Genomic DNA, 22,739 nt, shown 5'->3' with positions numbered 1-22,739 from the left:
TGAAAATAGCGCCCAAATTCGAAAATGTGACTATTTGCTATTTTTCCAAATATAAAGAATTCTATAAAAAATGATCAAAAGCACGGACAGTCCTCAAAATGGTAGCATTGAAAATTTCATCTTATCTCTTAAAAAATGACACCACCCACAGCTCCGTACACTGAAGAATGAAAAAGTAATTAGCGTCCGAAGATGGCAAAGGGAAGAATTTTCTTTTTCGTACAACAGGTTTTAATTTTTGTGTATGTATGAAAACATTATAAAAACTAAATAAATTTGGTATCCCCCATGATTGCACTGACCCAAAGAATGAAGTAAACATGTCATTTGGGGCGCCCAGTGAAAGCCCTTAAATCCAAGCCCACAAGAAAATGGTGCAAATGCATTTTCACCCATGTTCACTTGGAAATTTGTACATGGAAAAATAAAAAAAGTTATCGATTTTTGAAGGTGGGGAGTGAAAAATGAAAAGCAAAAACAAAAAAGGGCCTCATTGTTAAGGGGTTAACTTTTCAACAAAGGCACAGTTTCGGGGGGGGGGGGGTATTGTGCCTGTTCTTGATGGCAGGTTCCCCTCAAAGAGAATAGTGATAGAACTACATTAATTTTTACCTGTTATGATAAGAGCATTGAGATTGCATGAGTACTAAAAAGTATAGCCCTTTATTTAGTAGGGAACTCATATGAGTCACTAAGTTTGGGAATCTGACTTTTATTTCATATAGGAAAGTTAAAAGTGTTTGGATTGTGAAATCACATGTTGGAACACTAAGAACCTGGTTCAAAACAGGTATGCAGCAATGTCGTACAGGAGTACAGGTATATTGGTGTACAGGTATACAGGGTTATAGGTATAAAGGTGTACAGGTATACAGGTATACTGGTGTACAGATAGACAAGTATACAGATGAACAGGTATACAGGTAGATTGATATACATGTATACAGATGTACAGGTGTGCATGTATACTGGTGTACAGGTGTACAGGTATGCTGGTGTATAGTTATACAGGTGTACAGGTATACTGGTGCACAGGTGTAAAGGTATACAGATGTACATGTATATTGGTACAGGTATACAGGTGTATAGGTAAACAGCTATACAGGTGTACAGGTCTACAGGTATACATGTATACAGGTGTACAGTTGTACAGGTATACAGGTGTACGGTTATACAGGTATACATGTGTACAAGTATACAGATATACAGACGTACAGGTTTACAGGAATACAGGTGTACAGGTATAAATGTGTACAGATGTACAGGTATACAGGTGTACATATTAACAGGTGTACAGGTATACTGGTGTACAGTTATACAGGTGTACAGATGTACAGGTGTACAGGTATACTGGTGTACAGGTATTCAGATGAACAGGTATATAAGTATACTGGTGTACATGTGTACAGAAATACAGGTGTGCTGGTGTAAGTTGTTCATAAAGGGACAGATGTGATCATTAACAAATGCTGATAAAGAATACAGGATTAATCATTACCTATATTACAAAAGCGATTTTTTCATTTACTTTTATTTAATTGTCCGTGTCATTTGGCATATGTCAGCGAAACAGCCCTAGACTTAAATTGTACTACATCAGGAGAAAACAGATGGATTTACCAGTCCCGAGATGTTTTGTAGAGACATACTGAGGGCAGACTGAAGATTACACCTTGCATTGGAATAGATAATTAGAATAGATCCATTAGTTAAACCCTCCTAAACCATTGAGACTGAATGCAGAATACAAACAGGAGTATCACATGGAGCCAGGGCCGCCGATAGGGCAGTACAACTGGTACTGCCCTATGGGGCCCGGACTCTAAGACACTAGGGGGGGGGGGGGCCCGGCCGGTGGGCCGCAGACTGTGCGGTCTGTGCTGCACAATATGTGTGGGGTGGAGGCGCCGGGGGCCGCTGGTTAACCCCTTCCCGACTAGTACGGCGCGCGCCGGGTCCCGGTACATGGAGAGGGCTCGCGGGCCGAGCCCTCTCCATAGCCGGTAAGTCTTTGCTGCATATTGCAGCAAAGGCTTACCGGTAACACCCGCGATCGGTGCTAGCACCGATCGTGGGTGCTTTCACGGAGATCGCCGCCGGCAATGCTGCCGGAGGCTCCAAAAAGATGGCGCCGCATGGGCCGCCGCCATCTTGCCGTGGATCGCCGCTCCCCGATGACGTCACGGGGAGCGGTGATCCGTTGCCATGACAGCTTCGGGTCTCACGAAGGCCCGAAGCAGTCTCGTTTTAACCCATTCATTACAATGTGCTATCAGCACATTGTAATGAATGAGGAGTAAAATCCCCATATACTGCCATATTGCAGTATGGCAGCATATGGTAGGATCGATCAGACAACTTAGGGTTAAAGTACCCTAGGGAGTCTGAAAAATAGTAAAAGTAAAAGTAAAAAAAAGTTTAAAAAAAAAAAATTATAATAAAAAAACCTAAAAATTCAAATCACCCCCCTTTCCCTAGAACTGATATTAATATTAATAAACAGTAAAAATCATAAACACATTAGGTATCGCCGCATCCGAAAATGTCCGATCTATCAAAATATAATTACGGTTTTTCACTGCGTTTAACCTCGTAACGGAAAATAGCGTCCAAAGTCAAAAATGACATTTTTTTGCCATTTTGGAAAATATAAAAAAATTAATACAGTCCTAAAAATGATAGCAATGAAAACGACATCAAAAGTCGCAAAAAATGACACCACCCACAGCTCCGTACACCAAAGTATGAAAAAGTTATTGCCGCCAGAAGTTGGCAAAATCAAAAAAAAAATTTTGTACAGGAGGTTTTAATTTTTTTAAATGTATGAAAACATTATAAAACCTATACAAATTTGGTATCCACGTGATCGTACCGACCCAAAGAATAAATTAGACATGTCATTTGTGGCACACAGTGAAAGCTGTAAAATCCAAGCCCACATGAAAGTGTTGCAAATGTGTTTTTTCACCATTTTCACTGCATTTGTAATTTTTTTCCCGCTTCCCAGTACGCGCCATGGAATATTGAATACCGTCACTGCAAAGTGCAATTTGTTACGCAGAAAATAAGCCATAACACAGCTCTTTATGTGGAAAAATAAAAAAGTTATAGATTTTTGAAGGTGGGGAGTGAAAAATGGAAGTGAAAAAACTAAAAAAGGCCAAGTCGTGAAGGGGATAAGTGCGCAGTGCGCTGCGTACAGTTCTTTCATGCTTACCCTGCCGCCAGCGTCGCGTCGGTCTCTGCGCGCTTCCTCCTGGGCTGGCTGTGTGATCCCGCGAGATCCAGTGCTGGGTCACAGGTCTCGCGGGATCACACACTGTCGGCAGGAGAAGAAGGCGGGCGCAAGAGAACGAGAAGAAGACCGGAGCAGCCTTTTCCTTTTTGTAAATATATTTTGTGGCTGGGGCCAGAAGAGTGTGCCTTGTCGTAGCAACAGGCCTCAAACCCTGTTTGTGAAAGGTCACTGCGGGGGGCAGGAGGCTTGTTCGGTTTTGGGGTGTGTTGGGGCCCAGACACTTTTGCTGTATGGGGCCCCGAATTTCCTGATGGCTGCCCTGCATGGAGCACAAATGTGATTTGTAAGTTAGGTAAATAGGAACAATCCTGTAACAGTTCGCATAGAAATATTAAACAGTAAGCCATATTTTAGCTACACATTACAATAATCATTGTTACTCTGAAGACATTCACCAGATAAAAAGAAACCACACAAGTCTCCATTATCTATAGTTTTATTACTATTATTGAAGATGTCTTATTTATTAAAGGAAATCTACCATCAAAATCCATCATGATAAACCAGGGACACTTAGGCTACATTCACACTGCCGTATGGGGAATATACGTCCCCCATAGACGGCAATGGACGCATGGCGCTGTACGGGAGCGGTATGGTGCAGTACACGCGTGGTACCGTACTGTTCCGCAGATGGGAGAAAAATAGGACATGTCTTATTTTCCCTGGAATATGCCGCCGGCTCCCCATTTTTCTCTATGAAGAGTGGCGGGGGTGAGCGGCGCTCATCCCCCCCTTCTCTCCCCAGTGCTGGCGTGTGCCTGCTGAACTACGGTACAGCGGGCACACGTTAGTGTGAATTTAGCCTTATTCATAGATCCAGCCACCGTGACTGTGCTAATCTTCTTATATTTGTTATCCATGGAAATCCTTCTAAAATCAACATTGTAACAACCTATAAAGACTAAACGGGGGGAGCGTTTCTGGCTTGTTAGCATAATTATTAAAGTTGATTTTAAAAGGAATAAGAGCAGAGATAACACATATAAGAAGATGACCACAGTTGGGAAACTTTTACTATTCATTCTGTATTAGACCAGGTCTTCTGCCATCTGTTGCTGTAGCGCGGTTGATGAAATGCATTGGTAGTGAAATAAATGCTTGTATCATGGCTGTAACTTGTACAGAAAATTTTACTCATTTTACCCTTTGCTCATTTATTTAAGCCTGTAACACGGACAATATCTCGACTTTGTGGCTAGGTGTACTGTCTTGATTGCTGCTTGTCTTGTGGACAGCTTTTGTAATTCTAGAATGAAGATGTCTCTTCTAATGTCCTGATTAGTGATACCGAACATTGTTGGATAAGGTCTGTAGAACCCAGACTTCAGTCAGAAGTTCAGATTCAATTCACCCCCCCTCCTACTGGTATCACCCGCGATCCATGCTGGCACCAATCGCTGGTGTTACATGCAGAAAGTAAGGTATAACACCCATGGTAAGGATAACACTGGCAATCAGGACAAGCACTGATCACGGGCATTATCGGTGGGTGACCCAACACATTAAAGAGTAGAGTCCAGCTCCTTGCCACATCTGAATACTGATGGGTTCACTCTCGGTAGTTCTGATCTATTTTTCTTAGCGTTGTTTTTGTTAATGTAAGAAATGAGATGTTATGCTGATGTGGTGTATTAGTGTCTTGGGCGTTGGTTGGTTGTAATTTTTCCCTTTCTTTAAATGGAGGTTATGCTTTTCCTTTTAGATCCATCTTCTGTTGGAGTTATTCATTTTATTACCTCTTGTATGGCCCTTGTAAAATGTGTGCTGTATTTCCTGCACAGCTGATGTACACTCACCGCCCACTTTATTAGGTACACCTGTCCAACTGCTCGTTAACAGTTAATTTCTAATCAGCCAATCACATGGCGGCAACTCAGTGCATTTAGGCATGTAGATATGGTCAAGACAATCTCCTGCAGTTCAAACCGAGCATCAGTATGGGGAAGAAAGGTGATTTGAGTGCCTTTGAACGTGGCATGGTTGTTGGTGCCAGAAGGGCTGGTCTGAGTATTTCAGAAACTGCTGATCTACTGGGATTTTTACGCACAACCATCTCTAGGGTTTACAGAGAATGGTCCAAAAAAGAAAAAACATCCAGTGAGCGGCAGTTCTGTGGGCGGAAATGCCTTGTTGATGCCAGAGGTTAGAGGAGAATGGGCAGACTGGTTTGAGCTGATAGAAAGGCAACAGTGACTCAAATCGCCACCCGTTACAACCAAGGTAGGCAGAAGAGCATCACTGAATGCACAGTACGTCGAACTTTGAGGCAGATGGGCTACAGCAGCAGAAGACCACACCGGGTGCCACTCCTTTCAGCTTAGAACAGGAAACTGAGGCTACAATTTGCACAAGCTCATCGAAATTGGACAGCAGAAGATTGGATAAACGTTGCCTGGTCTGATGAGTCTCGATTTCTGCTGCGACATTCGGATGGTAGGGTCAGAATTTGGCGTCAACAACATGAAAGCATGGATCCATCCTGCCTTGTATCAACGGTTCAGGCTGGTGGTGGTGGTGTCATGGTGTGAGGAATATTTTCTTGGCACTCTTTGGGCCCCTTGGTACCAATTGAGCATGGTTACAACGCCACAGCCTACCTGAGTATTGTTGCTGACCATGTTCATCCCTTTATGACAACAATGTACCCAACATCTGATGGCTACTTTCAGCAGGATAATGCGCCATGTCATAAAGCTGGAATCATCTCAGACTGGTTTCTTGAACATGACAATGAGGTCACTGTACTCAAATGGCCTCCACAGTCACCAGATCTCAATCCAATAGAGCATCTTTGGGATGTGGTGGAACGGGAGATTCGCATCCTGGATGTGCAGCCGACAAATTTGCGGCAACTGTGTGATGCCATCATGTCAATATGGACCAAAATCTCTGAGGAATGCTTCCAGCACCTTGTTGAATCTATGCCACGAAGAATTGAGGCAGTTCTGAAGGCAAAAGGGGGTCCAACCCGTTACTAGCATGGTGTACCTAATGGCCGGTGAGTGTATATGGACATCTCTGTATGATTATCTTTTTGCTCATTTGGCCGTTTTTTCACAAATATTTCTTTGGAGACCTTCTAAAAAAGTCTCTAATTGAGACAAACAGTCTCTGGTATTGGGTGAAGGACATACAGAAATGGTAGATGAAGTGAGATTTCAAGAAGTATTAATCTCTGAAGAGGTGAGGTCGTTACTGTTTGCTGAGGTTTATTCCTTTTTTATGTTTGGGCTTGGTCTTTATTGTTAGATGCTGATTCAGAATTTACAGTTAGCGTGTTAAAGGTTCACGGACATGACCATAACCATTAAAATTGTAAAGGGATACAACAAGGAGAACATTTCTGCACATGGCAAGGCTAGGGTTTGCAAAGTTCAATTTGAACAAAGTAAAAGCAAAAAAACGTCAGCTTTCCCGAAATGTAGGAAAAATAAGTATTAATTTCACCTCACACAGCAATATTTTAACAACGCAGCCTTTTTCAAGCTGTCATCTATTGTTACTCTTTTTAGATTGTGCTGCTTTACAGTATCTAACAAAATGAAAGTCCTGAGTAGCTCTGCCCAGTGTTAATACTCAACTAGGGTGTAAGCCTCGGCTACATTTACACGAAAGCATGAAGACCGCCATATATACAGGTAGCATACAGCCCCAATCATTTCAATGGGCAATACAGCCATCCATTTACATGGTGTATTGGCCACCGTACCGTAAGAGCCTTATAAAAATATAGAGCATGTCCTATTTTCTCCAGTATTTCTGTTCTGTATGCCCTAAAAGTCTATGGGGATGTATAAAATATGTGCTGCATACGGTTGTGCACCGTATACTGCTGTATATTCCTGCAGTATCCAGAACTAGTGGGAGGTGCATTCTGTCAGCCAGCCAATCATTTGCGAGCCCACCGTTTTTCATACGGGTACAGCTTGGATACAGACTTGCACATACAGGGGAAAATTGCTACATATTTATGGATTCATACAGCACAGAAATACAGGATTGGAGAAATCACAGTTTCGTATGAATGCAGTCCTAGAGTTCAACAAGAACATCAGCACTCCAAAATGGTAAAAAAAAAAGCAAGTGGTGTTTTCCAGTGCAACGTTTTAAATTCCAAGCAAGGATTTGCAATGGCTTCAGTAATGAAAGCTCAAACGTTGCATTGAAATAATGCAGTTATCAGAGGTGTCTGCAATTAAGCGTTAGTGTTAATCCTGCTTTTTATGACAATGCAACAGCTTTAAATTCTGGCTGGTTACAATGATAAAATATACAGTTCTGCCTTACATACAAATTCATCTTAAGAACAAACCTACAGTACGTAACCCAGGGACTGATTGTAGTGCAAATGACAGGACTCACCTTTTTCAGTTCAGGCCTAGAAGGAGTCAGGACTGAACTGCCCCATATGCATCCTCCTTAAGCATCACTTCCAAAAGTATTTTTTAGAGATAGGTCCTACCAGACAACTAACACAGGCTCAGATGCCAGATATATCGCCCTCTAAGATAAATCAAACATGTCCAAACACCATATTTTCAGGATAAATTATATCACCAGATACTTGGGGCTGCCATGGGGGCTGGGATTTTCCCAAGTTATGTAAATGTACTCATGGGCCAGTTTGAATCCCTGACAATTTACACACACAAAACCTGCCAAACCCACATAAAATACAATAGTTGTTACATAGGTGATTTATTCTTAGTATAGAAAAGTGATAATGCTAATGTTTAATCCCTGAATCAAAATAAGTGGGGTTTTAAATTTACAGCGAAACTGAATGCATGCAAAATATTATTTTAAGATCTAGAAATTTTACATGACTGCTAAAAGGTGGATAGTAATGGGTACGTTAGTTATAGGAGTAAACATCATAATAAATGTTTAAAAAACATGCAGATCAGTCACTTTTCCACGATCAGAATCGGGGCATTACCAGAACCGGCACGGCTTCTCTAGCTATTTTAAGAAGGAGCACTTCTACCCCATCTTCACTGCTCCTTCCTTATTCAAACTGTTACCCTATCACCCTCCCTCCACTTTGGAAGGCGAGGGAAAAGTCAATTTGGCCCCTAGTAGTGCTTGTTCTATATCAACTTAGGTATAGCGTTATACTAACGGGGCATCATCTACAGGTTAAGGAATATTCTCAAATGTGCAATGCTGCTATCCCGGGTACACTAGGAAATTAGAAATTATGTTAAATTAAGGCAAAAAATTGCAGTATGCACCATCTTGTTATATCCCAATAAGACTGTTCCCTCGATTTTAGATTCTATTATTGTTTTAATAAAATAATATAAAATAAAATAGTATCAAACACAATGAAATAAAGGAAGGTATCACAGGGTGGTATAACAATAATGTCACACTATAGTTACATATATAAAAATATATCAAATGGTAAAGTGCTGGGCCCAAGCACACACAAAAAAGCCTCTATAACATAGAATAATATCCCTAAAGGATGTCCCAAGAAATATCTTTAACAGGCTCTTGAAAAAAGTGTATCCATAAGAAAATCCACCAAGAAACCACAATTAACTCCACTTTCAGGAAGGTTATTTGGAGTGTCACTCTTCTGGGGTAGTGGACCCTCTAGACCACCATGTACGATGACATAAGCCGATACCGGGGGTCCGGAATCTAAGTGGCACAAAGCGGGTTGGACTTGCTGCGGTGTGGTACCACCAGGTCATTCCACAGGTCCGACTTCGTCCATGGTGGCAGCAAAAGCGAGGTACAAAGACATTGAGCAAAATCGTAGTTGGGGACAGGCAAGAGGTCAGGGCGGTCAGCACAAGCTCAGAGTCGGGGATATAGGAATAGGTCAAGGCAGGCAGCAGAGGAGCGTAGTCAGGAACGAAACCGGGGTCACAACGGGATATTACAATAACAGCAAGGGGCATGAAACATACTTTTCTCTAGGGCACAAGGCACGAAGATCCAGCAGGGGACACAGGAAGGGGCTGGAATTTAAGTAGAAAGGGCGACTGGCCAGCACCAATTATCGGTGCACTGGCCCTTTTAATCTCAGGAAGCCAGCGTGCAGACGCCCTAGAATGCGGGGAAGTGTGTGTCGGAGTTAGCGCTGGATCGAGGCAAGGTGAGTGATCCTAAGGGGCAGTGTCGCATAGGCAGCCGTGACAGTGAGTATACCAGCACGTTACCAGCACTTTAACATTTGATATATTTTAATATATGTGACTACAGTCCGACATTATTGTTTTGCTACACTGTGATACCTTGCTATATTTCATTGTATTTTATACTATTTTATTTTATATTATTTTATTAAAACAATAATAGAATTTAAAATTGGGGGAACAGTCGTATTGGGATATAACAAGATGGTGCATACTGCAATTTTTTGCCTTGTCTATCAACTTAGGACAGTATTCACCCTGCTGAGAGCTACCCAGCAGCATTAGTGGTTAACATAGCTATAATGGGATAATAGATTTCCTTTAAAATTAAGTAAAAAAAGTGAAAGAACCAGTATAATTATTCTCTCCACAAAATACGTTTCTCCATATGTGATCTCTTTTATAATACATTTTGCCGTCCACTTCTGTATCTGTAAACCCATTTGTATATAAAATAGTTTTTTCTTCTAGATGCTGTGTCATGTACAAAAGCCTCAGTAATCTGATAGAATAATACCTATTGCATGGTTGTTGCCTGATAGTATTAATTTATATTTACTTCTTCTATCACGCAAGTAGCGTTACTCCCAACCCGAGCTGATGTCCAATGTTGGCTGAAATCATACTGCCCCCTACAATGCCACATTGTTACCTGGCGACAGGCCGCTAAGATGCCTTCCAAATGCCTTCCAAATGCCTCCATTGACAAAATTTTGCCAAAAGTAACTTGTTTTTTTAAGCTTATTTTCTTCAAATAATAAATACTTGCAGTGTGACTATGTTTCTGTAGTTATTAATTGCACAGGATTATGGAATAAGTTCTTTACAGTCAATGACTAAGTTCCTTTTAGTTATAATCTTATTACAACATATTAATGTTTAACTTATAATTATCTTTGATGTGTGAGAGTAACATTTGTAATTTCTGGTTTTATGATATAATTTGGGCATTTTTAGACTATATATTGTGACTAATCCATTAAGGACCTTTGACCCCCTCACATATGTCATCATGAATAGATGAGTGGGTTGGCTGAAATATGGGGTCAACAGATTTGTCTGAATTTTGTGATAAAGCAATCTAGATGGCTGCTGCTATAGAACATAGAGGCTGTCTAGATGGCTGCTGCTATAGAACATAGAGGCTGTCTAGATGGCTGCTGCAGTAGAACATGGAGGCTTTCTAGATGGCTGCTGCTATTGAACATGGGAGCTATCTAGATGGCTGCTGCTGTAGAACATGGAGGCTTTCTAGATGGCTGCTGCTATAGAACATGGAGGCTATGTAGATGGCTGCTGCTGCTATAGAACATTGAGGCTGTCTAGATGGCTGCTGCAGTAGAACATGGAGGCTTTCTAGATGGCTGATGCTATAGAACATGAAGGATATCTAGATGGCTGCTGCTGTAGAACATTGAGGCTGTCTAGATGGCTGCTGCAGTAGAACATGGAGGCTATCTAGATGGCTGCTGCTATAGAACATGAAGGATATCTAGATGGCTGCTGCTATAGAACATGGGGGCTATGTAGATGGATGCTTCTATAGAACATGAAGGCTATCTAGATGGCTGCTGCTGTAGAACATGGAGGCTTTCTAGATGGCTGCTGCTGTAGAACATGGAGGCTGTCTAGATGGCTGCTGCTGTAGAACATGGGAGCTATCTAGATGGATGCTGCTATAGAACATGAAGGCTATCTAGATGGCTGCTGCTGTAGAACATGGAGGCTGTCTAGATGGCTGCTGCTGTAGAACATGGAGGCTATGTAGATGGCTGCTGCTGCTGTAGAACATGGAGGCTATCTAGATGGATGCTGCTATAGAACATGAAGGCTATCTAGATGGCTGCTGCTGTAGAACATGGAGGCTGTCTAGATGGCTGCTGCTGTAGAACATGAAGGCTATCTAGATGGCTGCTGCTATAGAACATGGAGGCTATCTAGATGGCTGCTTCTGTAGAACATGGAGGCTATTTAGATGGCTGCTTCTGTAGAACATGGAGGCTATCTAGATGGCTGCTGCTGTAGAACATGGAGGCTGTCTAGATGGCTGCTGCTGCTATAGAACATGGAGGCTATGTAGATGGGTGCTGCTGCTGTAGAACATGGGAGCTATCTAGATGGCTGCTGCTGTAGAACATGGAGGCTATCTAGATGGATGCTGCTATAGAACATGAAGGCTATCTAGATGGCTGCTGCTGCTGCTGAAGAACATGGGAGCTATCTAGATGGCTGCTGCTATAGAACATGAAGGCTATCTAGATGGCTGCTGCTGTAGAACATGGAGGCTGTCTAGATGGCTGCTGCTGTAGAACATGGAGGCTATGTAGATGGCTGCTGCTGCTGTAGAACATGGGAGCTATCTAGATGGCTGCTGCTATAGAACATGGGGGCTATCTAGATGGCTGCTGCTGTAGAACATGAAGGCTATGTAGATGGCTGCTGCTGCTGTAGAACATGGGAGCTATCTAGATGGATGCTGCTATAGAACATGAAGGCTATCTAGATGGCTGCTGCTGTAGAACATGGAGGCTGTCTAGATGGCTGCTGCTATAGAACATGAAGGCTATCTAGATGGCTGCTGCTATAGAACATGGAGGCTATCTAGATGGCTGCTTCTGTAGAACATGGAGGCTGTCTAGATGGCTGCTGCTGTAGAACATGGAGGCTGTCTAGATGGCTGCTGCTGTAGAACATGGAGGCTATCTAGATGGCTGCTGCTATAGAACATGGGGGCTATCTAGATGGCTGCTGCTGTAGAACATGGAGGCTATCTAGGTGGCTGCTGCTGTTGAACATGGAGGCTGTCTAGATGGCTGCTGCTGCTATAGAACATGGAGGCTATGTAGATGGGTGCTGCTGCTGTAGAACATGGGAGCTATCTAGATGGCTGCTGCTGTAGAACATGGAGGCTATCGAGATGGATGCTGCTATAGAACATGAAGGCTATCTAGATGGCTGCTGCTGCTGCTGAAGAACATGGGAGCTATCTAGATGGCTGCTGCTATAGAACATGAAGGCTATCTAGATGGCTGCTGCTGTAGAACATGGAGGCTGTCTAGATGGCTGCTGCTGTAGAACATGGAGGCTATGTAGATGGCTGCTGCTGCTGTAGAACATGGGAGCTATCTAGATGGCTGCTGCTATAGAACATGGGGGCTATCTAGATGGCTGCTGCTGTAGAACATGAAGGCTATGTAGATGGCTGCTGCTGCTGTAGAACATGGGAGCTATCTAGATGGCTGCTGCTGTAGAACATGGGAGCTATCTAGATGGATGCTGCTATAGAACATGGAGGCTATCTAGATGGCTGCTGCTATAGAACATGGAGGCTATATAGATGGCTGCTGCTGCTGTAGAACATGGGGGCTATCTAGATGGCTGCTGCTGTAGAATATGGAGGCTATCTAGATGGTTGCTGCTATAGAACATGTGAGTTATCTAGATGGCTGCTGCTATAGAACATGAAGGCTATCTAGATGGCTGCTGCTATAGAACATGGGAGCTATCTAGATGGCAGCTGCTGTAGAACATGGAGGCTGTTTAGATGGCTGCTGCAGTAGAACATGGAGGCTTTCTAGATGGCTGCTGCTATTGAACATGGGAGCTATCTAGATGGCTGCTGCTATAGAACATGGGAGCTATCTAGATGGCTGCTGCTGTAGAACATGGAGGCTTTCTAGATGGCTGCTGCTATAGAACATGGGAGCTATCTAGATGGCTGCTGCTATAGAACATGGGAGCTATCTAGATGGCTGCTGCTGTAGAACATGGAGGATGTCTAGATGGCTTCTGCTGTAGTACATGGAGGCTGTCTAGATGGTTGCTGCAGTAGAATTTGGAGGCTGTCTAGGTGGCTGCTGCTGTAGATCAAAAAAGTCTTCCTAAAAGTGCCCCATCTTAGATAGTCGTGGAGATCAGATGAAGCATTAACGAAGCTCTTCACCTAATCGCCTAAAGAGAAGAGCCTCTACCCTGCTCTCACAATCTCCCTGCCAGTCCTCAGAAAAGTTGTCAGAAAAATGTTACTGATCACATGCTTAATCGCTGTAAGATTATTGCGTCTTTTCATGCTGCAGGTCGGGACAGAGCAAGGGAATGAAAAAGTTACTGCCCTATGTATGTATAAGAGATGTGTGTGTATGATTGTATGTAGCAGAGCTGTGTGTGTGAATCAATGGATGGATGTAGCAGGTGTATGTGTGGATCGTTGAATCACAGTCGTCTGTGTGCATGGATAGATGTAGCAGAGATGTGTCAGTGAATGAATGGAGGTAGCAGAGCTGTCAGTGAATGGATGGATGTTGCAGAGATCTGTGTGTAAGAAAATGATTATACCAGAACTGTGTGATTGAATTAAATGGATTTAGCACAGCTGTGTGCATGAGTGAATGTTTGAAGAGCTGTGTGTGTGAATCGACTTGTGAAATTAAATTGATGGATGTGGCAGACCCGTGTGTATGTGTTTCAGTGACTGGATGGCTGTAGTAGATATGGGTCTATTGGAATGGATGGATGTAGCAGGGCTGTTTGTGTGAGTGAAACTAGTGTCAAATATATTTCCTAGACTAAATCTGGAGTGCACCTTAATAGTAAGAATCACCTTATACAGTACTTTCTTGCTGGTTTTAAACATACACATTTCAGGCAGATATTCTAAGGATTTTCCATTACATAAATATGGGATAGATCCAAGATGGTAGGTTTCCTTTAAAAAGCTAGTACCTGTGATAACCACTGGCGGGTCACTCCCCTAGAAGAAGCTAATCTGCAAAACACATGTCAGGGCTTAGTGTGCTACCTTTGGTCAGAAGTTTCAGTCCTCGTAGCTGTATTCAATTGCTCTATTTATACCTGTTTATCTCCAAGGACTTTCACTTCCTGTTATTTCCCTAACTAGCTGTTTTTTTTATTTATAGCATTTATTATGAGCACTGAGACATCTTCCACCAAGAACAAGGATTGTAAACCAAGCACATTGACATGCTGGTGTGTGGCCTGTCTGGCAGTTACTGTTCTCCTTTTAGTTTCTTATACCCTGATTTTTACCAGAAAAGGTTTTAAAAAATATGCAAATAAGACTGAGGGGCTCCGGGCACCATAGGTGTTTATCATTTGCAGCAGTTTTACACTGCTAGTGTTATCTGAACCCTCCAATAACGCTAGCATACACTGCTGCGGAGTACAATAGAAGCGCAAGAGCGTTCTCAAAGAGGTCCAGCATATTCATGAAGGGGCGGGGCCAGTGATGGTGACTGCCTCACAAAGCTCGCCAGTCATCGCCGGCCTATGGAGTGGGGTCTTTCAGACCCGTTGGACCCCTTGTCACTCCGTCAGATTAATGGAGCAGACGGCCGCGCATGACTGCTCTGCTCCATTAATCTCTATGGAGCTGACGGAAATTGTCGAGACCCCCACTGATCAGCAAGTCAGGCCCTATCCTGTGGATAGGGGCTAACTTTAGCTTGTGGGAAAGCCCATGTATGTTTTTTTGTATGTCTCAAGGGGCATAGTGATCATTTTGATCTCATAGGTGCTTTTGAATATTTTATGCACAAAAATGCTCCTGCAAGATTGTATTTAGTGTTGAGGCTGCCCTCAAGATGCTGAAGCAGGTGTAGGTCATCTGACTGCCCACAGCACTTCCTGTGATGACCAGTGTCCGGGAAATTTTTCCGGGAGATGATGAAGGCCTGGCTCTTGTTACTGTATCCCTACTGTGAACAGTACTCCCATGTCAGTGGTTGCATATATGTGGATGTCATTGGCACACCCCTCCTTCATCCACCATTAGTATGCAGCACAGTCCTGCTTCTGGCTGTCATGTGACCCGCCGCTTCTATGGACAAATATATTGTTGTCCCCCTTCTCCAGGACTCTGGTTCAGTATTGCCTGTCACCTCAGTTTTCTCTTCATACAAACAGAGAGCAGCATTGGTGGGCAGCACAGAGCTGAACTGGAGCCTGAGGTTTCAGTTTTTACCCCCTAGAACCTATATTTGGCACATATGGGCCTATTATATATACATATAATATTGATAAATAGGCAGCACATTTTAAATTTGCAAAAAAAGTGTATTGTTTTCCAGAGCTCCGCAAGTTTTTACCAATTGTCTGGAGTGCTGCCTATTCTTTAGTTTTTGTGGATTCATAGGATGGATTAGGTAGTGCTGTATTAGGTAGTCCTTCTTCCTCATCACATAGCCTGGATCCCAATATTCCCTCCTCCTCATCACAAAGACTGCCACATTTTTTCTTCCTTCTAAACCTTCTCTCTTCAGCAGCAGATGGCACCACTCAGTCTACACATTCCTCTCTCTTTTTTGTAAGTTTTGCAAAATGAGGGCTTAGTTTTTGCAGGATTAGAGGAGTTTTATAGTTACAATTTTTGGGCAGCTTTTATTAAATCTTTTTGAGAAGAGGATGCTAAAAGTATCAATTCTGTCCTTGAATTGTAATATTTTATTTATATACTTTTACTGTAAACAGTACAGCATAGGTAACATGTTACCTGTATTTTATGGGTCAGCAAGTGTACGATGTTATGTTACATTTTATATCATTTATAATTTTTTACTATTTTTGCAGAATAGAAACTAATTTAGGGATGTTCTTGCTGTTATGATACGAATTATGTTATGCTTGCGTGCTGATCTTAAGTTTTATTGGATGTATGTGCATGTGTGTCATTTACACTGTTTCTATAAAAAACATTTTTTACATTTTTATTACATTTTTTGTTTGTCCTCGTAACTTAAACAACCAATCTTTCATACTTTAGATACATTTTATGACACCCATATACAGTTGACAGCATTACAACCATGTGGGAGGATATATATATGTAAAAGAAATGCATGAGTCGATAGAAAAATTAACAGATGAAAAACCAGGAAACAAAGGAATCTGATAAAATCTGATTTATGGCTTAACCCAGTAGGATATCTTGTTAACATTTTGTAGATTTCTTAGGGTGTGTTCACATATTTAGCTTTTCAGATGAAGTTTTTGAAGCCAAAAGCATGTGTGGAACAAAATGTGTTCTCACATATCATTGAGAAAAGCTGTTTCTCCTATTTTTTCATTCCACTCCTGGTTTGGACATCAAAAACTGCATCTGAAAAACTGAACGTGTGAACGCACCCTTAACCAAAACTCATTAGGAGATATTGGCAGATTTACTTACCTGGTCCATTCGCGATCCAGCGGTGGATTCGGGTCCAGCCGGGATTCACTAAGGTAGTTCGTCCGACGTCCACCAGGTGGCGCTGCTGCGCTGAAGTTCCCCGAGGCCCGCCGAATGCATTGAAGTACACCGGCCTATCCCTGATGAAGGTAAGCACGAGTCCCGCGACACTTTTTTAAAAAAAATGCGGCGGTTTCTCCGAATCCGTCAGGTTTTCGTTCGGCCACGCGCCCGATTTCCGTCGCGTGCATGCCAGCGCCGATTCGCCACAATCCGATCGCGTGCGCCAAAATCCCGGGGCAATCCCGGCGCAAATCGAAAATATTCGGGTAACACGTCGGGAAAACGCGAATCGGGTACTTAGTAAATGACCCCCATTATGTTTTCCCTCTTTTATTAAGACTCAACATTTGGGCTGGGAGGGGTGGACTTACTTAAAAAAAAGGTTGAGTTTCTGGCTAAATAGTTTCCGTAGTGGTGTAGTCACATATTGCAGTTAAAACTGCATTGCAATTAGTTTTGAGGTGGTTTTAGGTGCAATTTTTTTCAATTTCACAGGTGAAAGACATAAACTGAATGGGTGAATTTGATTTTGTAGGAGAAAGCTGTTCCACAAATGTCATTCACCTGTTGATTTGATGTCTTTCACTTGTTAAAATAAGTAATACCACCTAAAACCAACCCAAAACTAATTGCGTTGCAGTTTTAGCTGCAATGTGTGACCGCACCCTCAGGGTGTGGTCACACGTTGCAGTTAAAACTGCATAGTAATCAGTTGTAAGGTGGTTTTTGGTGCTGTTTATTATTTTAACAGGTGAATGACATGAATTGAGCAAATGAATCCTTTTTATTGAACAGATTCCCCCTTTAAAATTAAAATTGAGTTCATGTCTTTCAGCTGTTACATTAACAAAACTGCACCTAAAACCACTGATAGGGGGTCATTTATTAAGGGCCCGATTCGCGTTTTCCCGACGTGTTACCCGAATATTTCCGATTTGCGCCGATTTCCCCTGAATTGCCCCGGGATTTTGGCGCACCCGATCGGATTGTGGCGCATTGGCGCAATGGAAATCAGGGGGGCGTGGCCGAACAAAAACCCGACGGATTCCGAAAAACCGCCGCATTTAAAAAAAAAAATGTGTCGCGGAGCTTGCACTTACTTTAACTCAGCCCGGCTCGGTGTATTCCAGTGCGTTTCAGGGAACTTCAGCGCAGCATCGCCACCTGGTGGACGTCGGAGGAACTGCCTTAATAAATCCCGGCCGGACCCGAATCCAGCGCAGAGAACGCGCCGCTGGATCACGAATGGACCGGGCAAGTAAATCTGCCCCATGCAGATTTAACTGCAACATGTGACTGCTCCCATAATCAGTATTCAATCCGGACTAATACTTGGATTTATTAAAGACACTGAGGTAGTTAGCATTTGGGTTATCGGAGGGTAATGTGTGATATTACGTCCTTACACTGATTACTGGACATTCTGGCTTTTTGCTTATCTTTTATGTGTTTTATAGCATTTATTCTAATGGACTTTGCTTCCTTGATTTATACCCTATATTTTTTTCTTTCAGAAGACTCATTGTGTTACATGTGCCCTCCTTCATCATTGGAGGGAAAATCAAATAAAATTTCGGGTTTCAGGTATTTCAGGTTTTCTTTCCTAAGTCTTCAGGTTTGCGTTCTCAGTCTTTATTTGCTTGCACAACCATAAATATATTTATCTGTCTACTCTCCAATCTGTGTTTGCCAAGGACAAGTTGTTTTCCAAAATTTCTCAGCTGCGCTTTTATTTCGTATATGTGGAGCAATATGATTGAAGTTTAACGTTTTTATTCTGTCTTTGTTGCTGGAATATTTCCTACTAAATTTCTGGATTGCTTTCGTGTGTTGGCCCACACCTGTTCTTTGTTTGCGTGCATGAATCTATTTTCAGACTGTGTTATGGAAAGCAGTGGATTTATTAACCCTTCTTTCTTTGTGTAAAAATGCTGCAGGGTAAGAATAATTTAATTTCAAAATAGAAGTGTACAACATCCAGCCAAAGTCATGAAGAACTATGGTTATGGTAAGAACAAGGATACTGGAAGTGGTAAGATTGCACTGAATCCTGATCTTCACATCTAGTCTGTCTGGGATTGTTTTAAGGGTGTGTTCACACTTTATGTTTTTTAGATGCAGTTTTTGTAGCCAAAACAGGGGTGGATCATAATGGTTAAGAATGTACTATTGAGGAAAGGTGTTCCTCCTCTTTTTTTCACTCCACTCCAGATTTGGGCTTCAAAAACTGAGTATTAAAAATGGTGAACGAAGAGGGTAGTGGCACACGTGGGGTTTTGAACCAATTGAGGCCGTTTTTTAAGCAGTATGTAAAAAAATGGATAATTAGGATAATTGGAAAACGACAAAAAATTGCCCAAAAACCAGATGTGTTTTCAAAAAAGCATACGCTTTTAAACTGCTTAAAAACGGCCTAAAAACGGGTTAAAAACGCCACGTGTGCCACCACCCTAAGAGTCAGAAGGTTCTGAACTGACTACATCCACAGAATATCTACAAATACCTCTTTCAAGTTGTTTGGACTAACTTGTGTGTCTTCAAAAACTATATGAGTGTATGCCTAGAAAAATGTATTCTGTTTTTTAGAGAAAAGGGGAATCGCATCGAATGTCAATATGATTTAGGTTTCTCTTTTGTTCTTTCACTATGTATTTTGCCAATTGATAAAAATGAAACTAGTATCTCACGCTTGTAAAATATTCTTATTTTTATGCAGTTTTCACATTTTTTTACAGCTCATTTTCCAAATGTTACTATAAGCACTTTCACTATTGGTTCATGAAATGAAAGAAATTTTCAGGCACGCAGTCACAGATGTCGTCCTTTACGATATAACAGGTTAATTATAGAAGCATGCCGGCTATACAAATAACAACACAAAATTGTACTAGGATCACCCAAAATATATGTTTTTAAGATACGTAGTCGGTGCCAACTATTTCAATGTGCTGTTGGTGTAATATTTTATCCGGTCAATAAAAAATAAAAGGCAAATAGAAGCATATGTCTTTATCATCTGCAGGTCTTTTGCCTTGTTTATTGTAACAGGCGGTCCCCTTCTTAAGAACACCCGACTTACAGGCGACCCCTAGTTACAAACGGACCTCTGGATGTTGGTAATTTACTGTACTTTAGCCCTAGACTACAATAATCAGCTATAACAGTGATCACAGGTGTCTGTAATGAAGCTTTGATGTTAATCCTGATTCTTATGACAACCCAACATTTTTAAAATCCAATTGTCACAGAGACCAAAAATAATTTGTCTGGAGTTACAATGATAAAATTTACAGTTCCGACTTACATACAACTTCAACTTAAGAACTAACCTATAGAACCTATTTTGTACGTAACCTGGGGACTGCCTGTACATATTGTCGGGGATAGTCTAGAATAAGCATCCATCACATGCTATGCTAAATGTAAAAGAAATAGTCCAGCACGTACTGTACAAGTCTGTGGTAACCACAAGTTTCATATAATGAATATCCATAGCAGTAAGTCCTAGTACGCTGTGGGTGTAATACATATAGTAACCCTTTACATGCTGGAAATTTAGCATTATGTCATCCGGGTGCTCTACATATTATATAATAACCCTCAATGTAAATTAAACTGATGAAAAAATATTTGCCAACCATAAAATAAAGTGCACATAATAATTACGAATCATACAATATCATATCTAGAGTACCAACCAGTGGGCTTGATGTATTTCTTATCTTCTAGCTTTTGTACTACGTATGGCTCCACTCCGAATCATCTTTTTGTTTTAATGTCTTGAGTCTATCACTGTATTCAAGCCGTGGTGGATGACCTGTCCTGATTGGCTAACCCATAAAAAGCATGCGTCATAATGGAGCTTAGATCCAAATCAGTAACATCAAATGAAGGTTAATAATTATCTCTAGTATTTCAGGTTTATTTCCTTGCAATGTCACTAGCTGGAACGTTTTATATCAGCTCTCCAGGACTACTACCAGGAACTGTCTGCAATGTTTGTTACAATTACTATTGAGCCTGAATCAAACACTGGGGGGACATTTATCATCCTGATGTATACGGCTGGCGGCTTGACCTGTCCCACAATTGAACCGTAACCTGCAAACTTTCACTCATGAATATTTGCAAGGCTTAGCCAGTAAGCAGGCATGGAGCAAGCACTCCACCTAAGTGTGGGCATGGTGGCCACTGCCTCTCCTGGTTACGCCCTTTGGGCTGTGTCCTGAAGGGATTAAATTGACCCCTTTTTCCTACAATCAATAAATAAATAAACAAACAAATATAATCCTAAACATCCTATAATCCCCCAACCCCAAAATTGGTATTAAGAAATAATATAACTTTATAAATTTGCTTTCTCTGACTGCACCGACCTCAAGAATAAATGTGCCATTTGGATCACATAGTATAACAAATCCTGCTGTATAAAACCATTTTTGAAACTGTTAAAAAAGAGCATAATAACAATCAATAATAACTCTTTATTTATAAAGCACCTACAGAGTATGCAGCGCTGCACAGAGCTTGCCTTATCAGTCCCTGTCCCCAATGGGACTCACAATCTAATCAATCTGCCAGTATTTTTTGGAGTGTGGGAGGAAATCAGAGGAAACCCATGCAAACATGGAGAGAACATACGAACTCTTTGCAAATGTTGACCTAGAAGTATAAGGGTTAACGTCTGAACGTTTAAAGGGGGGTCCCCTCAGTAATGGGACCCTCCACAGGGACCCCCACATATCAGGAGAGGATATTTTTTTTATTGTACTGCATTTTGAATTTTATTCTGTATTCACAGTAGATTGCACAGAATAGTGCCGCTTGGAAGTCCAATTGGTCCCAAAAATAACAAGTCATCATACACCCGTGTAAATGGGAACTGTAAAACAGAAATGCAAAAACTGAAAGGGCTCTGGTCCTGAAGGGGTTAATCAGAAGTCATATATAACCGAACAATGGTATAATTTATGCCAGCTGTACAATGCGAATTCTGCACACATCTCAAGAGAACAATAAAGCACAGTGCTGTAATGTGTAGAACTCTTTTTGGCCATATTACGAGTGTTAATAAATTGCAGTCTAATGGACCATAAAAGTCCCCAAGTTGTTTGTAAAGTGAAGTTCAAAGGAGATGAGTTACCTTTAGAGGCTGGGAGGGGGGGGGGACATGATTCTGCCGGGTATGAAACCAAAGATACAGGCAGTTTAAGGCATAGTTGGAAATGTAAGTTGCTTATAAAGGGCTGCAGGTTTAGTGGTGTAAAAGTTTTTGTAAAGGGAACCTGTCATCAGAAATTGGCCTAATAAACCACTGTCGAGCAGTTGAACAGCTTATAGATGATGTTTCTTTCAAGGCCCAGCTTGGTGTCATCATACAGAAAATCTATTTTGAAGTTAGATGTATAAATTCAGGAAGGCAGAGAGTTCAATACTGAAGTCAAGCTCTCCCTGCCTCTGAACACCTCCTCCCAAGTGATTGAAATAAAAGCTTCTGGAGATTTGATCAATGATCATCAATTACAGTGAAGGGGGCATTTTAAGGCAGGGAAAGCTTGACTTCAGAGTTAAACTCTCCACCTCCTTGACTTCATAAAACCAATTTTAAGTTGATTTTCTGGATGATGCCACCGCACCAGGTCATGGAAGAAACATGGATGCTGCTCAGCTGCTTAACTGCTTGCGGTTTATTAGGCCAATTTCTGATGACAGGTTCCCTTTAAAGGACACCTGTCATCAGGTCTCTGCCACTAGTCCTGTTACCTGTTGGAGCAGCTCACAAGGATCCCATCCCAGCCTTTATCTAGTTATTTCATACATTATTCATTGTAAAATCATCTATTCTTTATCATGTAAATGAGGCTGGTCACATGGTCAGAGGCAGTGATGTCACCCCTGTTACCCCTCCCCTCTCCTCCCCCTGCTCATGTCTGTGCGTAATGTATAGTAAAGCATGGCTAGTGTGTGTGCTGCATCTGCTGACATGCTGCCTCCTCCTAATACACATGTGAGAGACACAGACATCAGCTACACATGAATCTGA

General features: G+C 41.8%; 1 protein-coding gene across 1 annotated transcript in view; it reads right to left on the bottom strand.

Moving 5' to 3' along the window:
• The window catches only part of LOC140122504 (alpha-1,4-N-acetylglucosaminyltransferase-like), a 35,084-nt gene extending 14,592 nt beyond the window's left edge, over positions 1-20,492 (bottom strand). The window contains exon 1 of the mRNA XM_072143438.1: positions 20,395-20,492. The gene's annotated coding sequence lies outside the window, so the exon portion shown is untranslated. The remainder of the gene's footprint in view (positions 1-20,394) is intronic.
• Positions 20,493-22,739: the final 2,247 nt, after the last annotated feature.

Source organism: Engystomops pustulosus, chromosome 3 (genome assembly GCF_040894005.1).
Source record: "Engystomops pustulosus chromosome 3, aEngPut4.maternal, whole genome shotgun sequence".
Lineage (NCBI taxonomy): Eukaryota > Metazoa > Chordata > Amphibia > Anura > Leptodactylidae > Engystomops > Engystomops pustulosus.
The sequence above is the reverse complement of the archived record's forward strand: the minus strand, read 5'-3'. Positions and strand labels throughout refer to the sequence as shown.